Here is an 8214-nt window from a genome sequence, read left to right as displayed (position 1 = left end):
CTGCAGTGTTTAAGCAGTTGATAATAGAATGAGACTCAAAGTTGCTGAATAGAGAGTAGACACTGCCCTGAGAGCAATATGGAAAAAAAAAGAGAAATATAATCAAGACTTGGGGAAGACAATTTGTGCTGTGTAGGGTCGAGAGAAAATTCCAGACTCTTATTTCATAATAGATCACGTGTTTCTTTATAGGATGAAAAACATCCTATATTAAGAGGGGGAGAAATCCTGGATATTCATTGTCATCACCATTTATTGTGGACAGATAGGTAAATCTGGGTTTGCAAATTTATGGAAAAATATTAACTGACCTGACCTCTGGCTTTGGTGATGGTGGATCTCAGCTGTCTCATCCTGATCATCTTTCTATGGTCTTTCTGGTGCATCCCCGTCCCTCTTTATTCTCATGCCAGTATCTTCAGCCTAGATATAAACTAGACATAAATATAGAACCTTAGATATGAATATAAAGTATAAATATTGTTGGGAGCAGTGAGAGCCCAGATCCTGAATTTCTTGTAATCCCCTGATTTGAGTACCTACAGCTGCTCTGAGGAGACCTTCAGGAGTTCCTGATGGCAGGAGAGTGGTTTCTGGTGGGTTTGGCTGGGGCGTGGCTATCTCTATATAATCTGCCCCTGAACACAATAAGGGGGCATTCTTGGGGAATTCAAGGATGGCCCATGTCGCTGTCTTTCTTCTGTGTGTGTCTGTGTATTTTAACTTCCACCTCCCTTGACAGATGGTCGCGAACTGGGTGCCAGTGCACAGAGCGCAGAAACGGTGCACGACATATTATATGGTATTATATTTATATTATAAATTTATTTTACTGTTTATATTATATATAATATAATTATAAAATATAAATATATAACCCCTAGATATAAACTGTCATGAAGAAATGATGGCCAATTATAGTAACTCTATCGCTGACTTCTCAACAAGTGTCTTTCTACATAACTTTTATAATGTAAGAAATATAAACTCCAATATTATTTTATTGAACATATTTTGTAACGTAGCAGTCTTAAAGGAATAAAAAGGAAATTATCTTCATGTCAAACCATAAGGACTGTAATTCCATATTTTTACTGTTGTTATTATTTTTTATGCAGTACCTTTGGCACCTGGCTTCTGAATGACCTCACAGAGTCAAAAGTTGTGGAAATATTTTTTCTATTGTCTTATTTATATCTCTTTATTATATATTTTATTTATCAAATATACTTTGAAAAGGATATAATATAGCAACCATTCAAACAAGTTTCTTAATTAAAAGGGACCTTAAGATCTTTCACTAATTATCTACTTTTCAACAAAATCTAAAAGTTTTCATAAATTCTATCTTCCTTCCACATAAAATAGAAATATTACTATTACTCTTTAGTCATTAGAGTCATTATAGAATTTAGGTATTTTATTTTATTTATGTATTTATTTTTTTCAAGACAGGGATTCTCTACATATCTCTGACTGTCCTGGAACTCACTGTGTAGAACAGGCTGGCCCTGTACTCAGAGCTCCTACTGCCTCAACTTCCTGGGCACTGGAATTAAAGGTGTGTGTCACCACCATCTTTATTTTTAATAAAATATGAAAATAGATAATACAATATGAAAGCAATAACAAAGGATGTTATAACTATTTATGTGACCTGTCATTATAAAAGTACATTTTAAACAAAACAAATTATCATATGTAAGTTTTATTGAAAGTAAAAGAAATCATGATCAGTCCAAATTGAAACTTATTGTGGATGATCTCTCAGTATTAGTTTTTGTTTTTGTTTTGTTTTGTTTTCATGTGAAAGTCTGTAAAATGCTAACATTTATACAGTGAGAGCAATATTTTGTGGGCACACTGAAAAAAATGTTTGGCAGCTTGGTAATTTAACTTTTTAGTACAAATCATAAGACATGTTTGATTACATTGCTAAATATATAAAACACATATACATTTTTTCAAAATTGAGGTATTATTCAAAATACTTCTTCTTATTTTGGATTTCTGTTGCTGTGAAGCAACACTATGACCACAGCAACTCTTATATAGGAAAATATTTAATATTTAAAAGCTTACAGTTTCAGAGGTTTAGTCCACTGTCATCATGGTGGGAAGCATAGCAGCAGGCAGGTAGATGTGGTACTGGACAGGTAGATGAGAGCTCTCCATATCTTGATCAGCAGACAGCAGAAAGAAAAAGTCACACTGGACCTGGCTTTAGCATCTGAAACATCACTGGCTTTAGCATCTGAAACATCAGATCATCCCTAGTCACATACTTCCTCCAACAAGATCAAGCCTACTACATTAATACTATACCTCCTAATGCTGCCACTCCCTAGAAAATGATGGGGGTCATTTTCATTCAAAATACTATAACTTATGAAAGAAATAACCACAACTTTTAATAGCTTTCCACCAGTGAATTTTCAAATATTTCTGCTTGATGGAAACACAACCATTGTTTTTTGGAATTAAACATTAATAGAATAAAACAATAAAAGAGTTTGGGTCCTAATAATACACTGAATTAAATGTTTTGATTTCCTCACTCGGACTTGACAGAAAACAAAATCTATTTTTTTTTCTGAATCATTACAGATTCATCTAACTAATTCAGTTAAGAGCTAAGCCTGTATTATACTATACCCCCAACAATTTGACATTAGAAGAGTGTAGCTTTGGGGATGATTAAACAAATGGAAACATTTTCAAGTAACAAGTATCGATTTGCTGCTGGGGAGCAATCACAGAAACAGGTGGTAAGCAAAGTAGTGAGGGCTCACAGTGTTCACATCGCCAGCCAGAAAGTCCTACTAAGGAGATTGAAAATGGTATTACAAGAATAGACTTACAAGATGCCTCGTATTCCCCATACTTTATTGTTGGAGAAAGCATGTCATTGGGGTAGAGTATCAAAAGCCCAAGTCAGGCCCAGTGTCTCTTTTCCTATTGCTTGTAGATTCAGATCTAGACTCCTCAGCTACTTCTCCAGCACCAGGTTTGCCTGCATGCTGCCATGCTTCATGCTATAATAATAATGGACAAAACCTCTGAAACTGTGAGCAATCTCCACTTATGCTAGCATAACAATATAAGGGAATATAAGACAATGGTGATAAAAGAAAAGCACTAAAGCTTCTGATGGAAAATAATAGAAAAAAAGAAAATCTTCAAGAAAACCAGAAAATATACACAGATCTGTGAAAAATGAAAGATCCAAAGGAAATATTGTAAATAAAATAAAGCCTGTTACAAAGGACTATTGTGAGGAATCCAACAGTACACTTGAAATAACAGTTCAGCATACTGATCAGGGGCCATAGTACAATAGCTGAGAATTACATGGTGTATTTGTGTATGTTCAATATCAGCATCACAAAAAGAAAATATTATCAACAGAAACTTCCAACAGTAAAGATAAAGAAAGTAAGAAAAAAGGAAGAAGCAAAGCTTTGAGCAAAATTCAGAAGATTGAATATTCAAGTATTTAAAATGTTGAAAGAAGAGAGAACTGAGCATAAGAAATCTAAAAAATTCTTTAAAAAATATAGGTGTGAAATTTCTAAATGAATCATGAGCATCAAACTACAAAATTGAGAAAACAGAGACCATCGAATTGATCCACAGCCAAGATGTCACATGGATGTGTTCATATAGAAACAATAGAAACCAAAGTCCAAGACAACACGTTTGAAGAGATGCCCTTCCCTATAATAATAATAAAGTAGTATTCCCCACTGACCTGCTTATAAGAAGAGTTGATCTATTTGGGGAAGAATATAATCAGATCAGAAATTTGCATCAAAAGAAAATAGAGATGAGGAAGGAAGAGAGAAAAAAAGGAAGGATGGAACACTGAAGGAAAAGCTGAAATTAAGACATCTTAATTTTCTTTTCCTAAGTTTGGATATCTAAATCACCTTTATTTAAAACAAATGTTGAGAGATTATTATTTGTGGCTGAATGAAAATGACTAAAAGCAAGGTATTAGTTATCAATTATCTGTACCTAAACTCCAACTTACAATCTCCAAAGCAAGCAATTAGTACTTATAAAATATATTACTAATAAAAACAATTAATTGCTAAAAACCCTCAAAATGAGAGACGCTAGCAAAATAATCCCCTCACAATGAATAAAAATTATAGAACATGGTAGAGAATAATTATATTTTATCTGTCATGACTTTAAATGAGATTGTTACAAACATATCAACTACAATATAGTCTCAATAGACAAAAGAAAAGCCAATCATTGCCATCTAAAATAAGACCATTTATTTTTATTTATTGTTTTTTATTAAGATTTTTAATGCAACCTTTTCTCATTTTACATAACTGTCTCCATTCCCATTCCCTCTCCTCCTCATGCTTCCAACCTCCCCATCCACTCCTCAGAAAGGGTAAGGCTTCCCATGGGGAGTCAACAAAGTCTGACACTTCACTTCGAGGTAAGACCAAAGCCCTCCTCCCTATATCTAGGCTGAATGCAGTATCCCTCCAGAAAGAATGTGCTTCTCGATGTCAGTGGCTCCACAGACAGCCCAAGATTTACAACTGTTACCTATGTTCAGTGGGCCTAATTTGGTCCTATGCAGGTTCACCCCCTGCCTGTCCAGAGTCAGTGAGCTGTCATAGCTCAGATCAGCTGTTTCTGTGGGTATCATCATCATGGTCTTGACCCCTTTGTTCATATTATTGTTTCTCCCTCTCTTAGGCTGGTCTCAGGTAGCTCGGCCCAGTGCTTCATTGTATATCTCTGTATCTGCTTCCATCAGTTGCTGGTTGAAGGTTCTATGATGACAATTAAGGTAGTCATCAATATAATTACGGGAAAAACCAGTATACGTGTCCTCTCCACTGTTGCTTAGAGTTTTAGCGTGGAGTCATTCTTGAGGATTCCTGGGAATTTCCCTAGTGCTATCTTTCTCACTAGCCCTTTATTGGCTTCCTCAATCAAGATATCTTTTTCCTTTCTCTCTGTCACTGTCCTTCCACCTTCCTGAGCATACCATTTCCTCTTTTTCTCCTCCTTCCTCCCCTTCTCCCCCTTTCCTCCCCTTTCACCCTCCCTGGGGTGGGGGGAGAAGACCATTTTAAATACAGAGATTCTGGCAAGAACAATGTAAAACCAGGAGCAGACTAGATATTCCAAAGAAACCTGAAAGAGAAATAGTAATCTCATACAAAACAGACTGCAGAATAAGTAAAATGAAGTCATAAAAAGGGACACAACATAACACTAAGGGAATCGTTTCAAGGAAGCACAGCAATATTGCGGGGTATTGTGTCTCCCTACAAGACATCAAAATGCAAGAGCAAATATTCATAGAACTGAAGCAAGTGTTGCAGGATATTTGATCACACTATGTGAAGATGTGCCTGTACTTCCTCCCCTGCATAAGGCACCTTCCGATGAGCTTAATTAAGTGTGCCATGACCAAGAACTAGACAGGGGAGTGTAGGCTAGACCTTTGGGGATAGAGAGGAAGTTGGGAGAAGAATCTGAGAGACAGGGACTCTTCAGCCAGACACAAAGAAAGTAGGATGTATGGCACTGAGGAGAGGTAATAAGACACATGGCACAATGTAGATTAATATAAAGAAGTTAATTTATGTTGTAAGAACAAGTTGGGAACAAGCCTAAGTTAAGACCAAGTTTTCAAACTTAATAAGAAGTTTCCATGTCATTATTTGGGAGCTGTTTGTCAAAAGAAAGACCAGCCACAGGGGAGGAAGTTTAAGCAAGTTCATAAACATAGCTGATGGTTAAAATTTTCTCATCATGTGTGACTACTATATGAAGCGGGCAGAAAGCCAATAAGGACTGGGTGAACTATCATCCTCCATCTGATTGACACTGCAGATCCTTTCTTCAAAATCAGCTGAATCTTCTAAAGTTCATACGGAAAGGTCTAGAGGATAAACTGTGTTTGAGGAAAAAAAATCACCTTGATTTTTAAAAGCGTGAAAAATCATGAAAATCTTGTTTACAGATTGTAGTAGAATCAAACTAGAAATTAACGTAAAATATATCTGTAGTTTCACCAAATGTTGGCAATCAGATGGCATTCATGTAAATAACATGAGCATGATACCTTGAGAGACTTAAAATATATTTGATACTGAATGAAAATCTATTTTCAGGAATCACTTTCAATATATAATATAGCGCAGTATCTAAAACAATAGAGAGTAAGCATTATATAAAACAGAAGAGCAAAGTTCTTCTCCTAAAGACAATTATGAATGATGTAGCCATTGAGGAACGAGTAAAGAGATCTCACCAACATTACTCGAGTTAGGTGAAATGTGGTAAGTAGTGATTTTATAACTTATATAGACTGATGAATCTTTCATATAAAAGCAATGATAGTCTGTCTCTTTGATCATCTCTTGTCACTCTCCAACCTCAACTAAATGTTTTGATTTAATTCTGAAAAAACAACTGATAAATTTTAGCTTTAGGATTAATATAAAGCTATCATGTTATCTGTTCATTGTTGGCATAGTATATTTCGTTGTTTCCTTAAAGGAATTTTTCTATAAATATATTTCTAAAACATAATTTAAAATATGTGTTTTAACTTAGCAACCTATTTTCAAATGATATTACACCTCCTCAAGTATAATCAGAATATAAAGTTTGCCCTATTTTTCAGTTCCTGTCCCTTATCTCATTACATATTTTACTAATTTCACATTACATTAATTCTTTTAGTAAATTGATGTGATTAGTCTATTTGGCCCAATGATACCTGGAGTTACCTTGGCACAAACTATGGTTCCTTAAGAGTTACATATATCTTGATTTATAAAGTTACCCCTGTTATATACTGAATTAGTTATCCTAGTAAACAGTTTATTGAGGGGAAGTAACTTTTAACACAGTAAAATGACTTTCAAAGGCTTAAGGTTTCTTCTTTATTTTAGACTCAGCATGTCACTGTTGTTTTGCTTTTGTATATAAAGTAATGAATACAAAGCATCTGGAAATTGTGCTAGTTCAGGTCACGCAGACACTAAAATTAGTTAGCTGTCTTCCTTGAAGCAAAGGTAAACACCAACTAAAATTGTTTTGAATAATCTCCGTGATGATGTCACATTAATAGGACTCACTTTCACAGGTAGTTACTAAGGATGCAAAGGCAAGTGAAAGTCAGTCAACACATGAAGCAGGTTTTAGTTATGGAAAGTGAAAAGATTAAATAATAGTAATGTATGATATTAATAGAAATCATATTCATAGGAAGTGTCAGCATAAAGGATTGTAATAAGACAAGAGAAAATGCTTCTTTAAAATAATCCCATATCATATATGAATGATGATTAGCAATCAACCAAAAATCTGTTGTAAATTTGTCTGCTATTTCAGTATTAACCTTTTTAAATTATTTATACTATCACCATCACACAAGTAAAGACCAAACGTGTAAGTATCTGACCTCTGAACAAACTCTTAACTTGGTTCGTATACTAAACAAATGTACATCTACTAAAATCAATCACAAAAATTTTTATTATAAAAACCAGGATCTTATTCAAAGGGAGCAAGCTTTTGTTGCAAGCTTAGCATGTGTCATTCACACCAAAACCTTTTTACTGTTATCCACATAACCCTTTCATCATCCCCCTGTGGTAGCTATTAATAACTCCACCGAGGACAGAAAATTGCCTGACTCGCCCAAAGTCAAACATCTAGTGTCAGCAGCTCAGAATTCAAATGAGACTGGTATAACTTTGGAGTCAAGAGGTATACAATATATTCATTTGCTCAAGAAATGAGAAATCCAGGGGTTACCTTGTGTGACAAGAATATAAAGGACTCACATTTCTATTTCTCCATTAAGGACAATCCTGGCTCTTCACTCAGTCTGTCTCTTCATTGTTTAGAACTGGGGTGATGATTGACTGAGAAAATTAAGAAGCACAGAAGTGACTTTATCTTGTAGATTTTAGATGAAATGCCACTACCAAGATTTGTATCTAATAGGAGACTCGCAGAAAAGAGGAGAAAAAAGCTTGGCTCGTGTTCGACAAATGAAGACATTTGATTCCTCTTTGCTTCTGCCTGCAGGAACCATCCGTGCACCGTGTTCTGCTACCACTCATTTTTACACTGCCTACCTGCTACTGAAATGGTCTCCTACCTAGTCTCTTAAGTACACTTGCCTCTGTACCCCAACATTCATGGTAGAGATAGCTT

The sequence above is a fragment of the Microtus ochrogaster genome, chromosome 1 (assembly GCF_000317375.1).
Source record: "Microtus ochrogaster isolate Prairie Vole_2 chromosome 1, MicOch1.0, whole genome shotgun sequence".
Classification (NCBI taxonomy): domain Eukaryota; kingdom Metazoa; phylum Chordata; class Mammalia; order Rodentia; family Cricetidae; genus Microtus; species Microtus ochrogaster.
Note: the sequence above shows the minus strand (reverse complement) of the source record.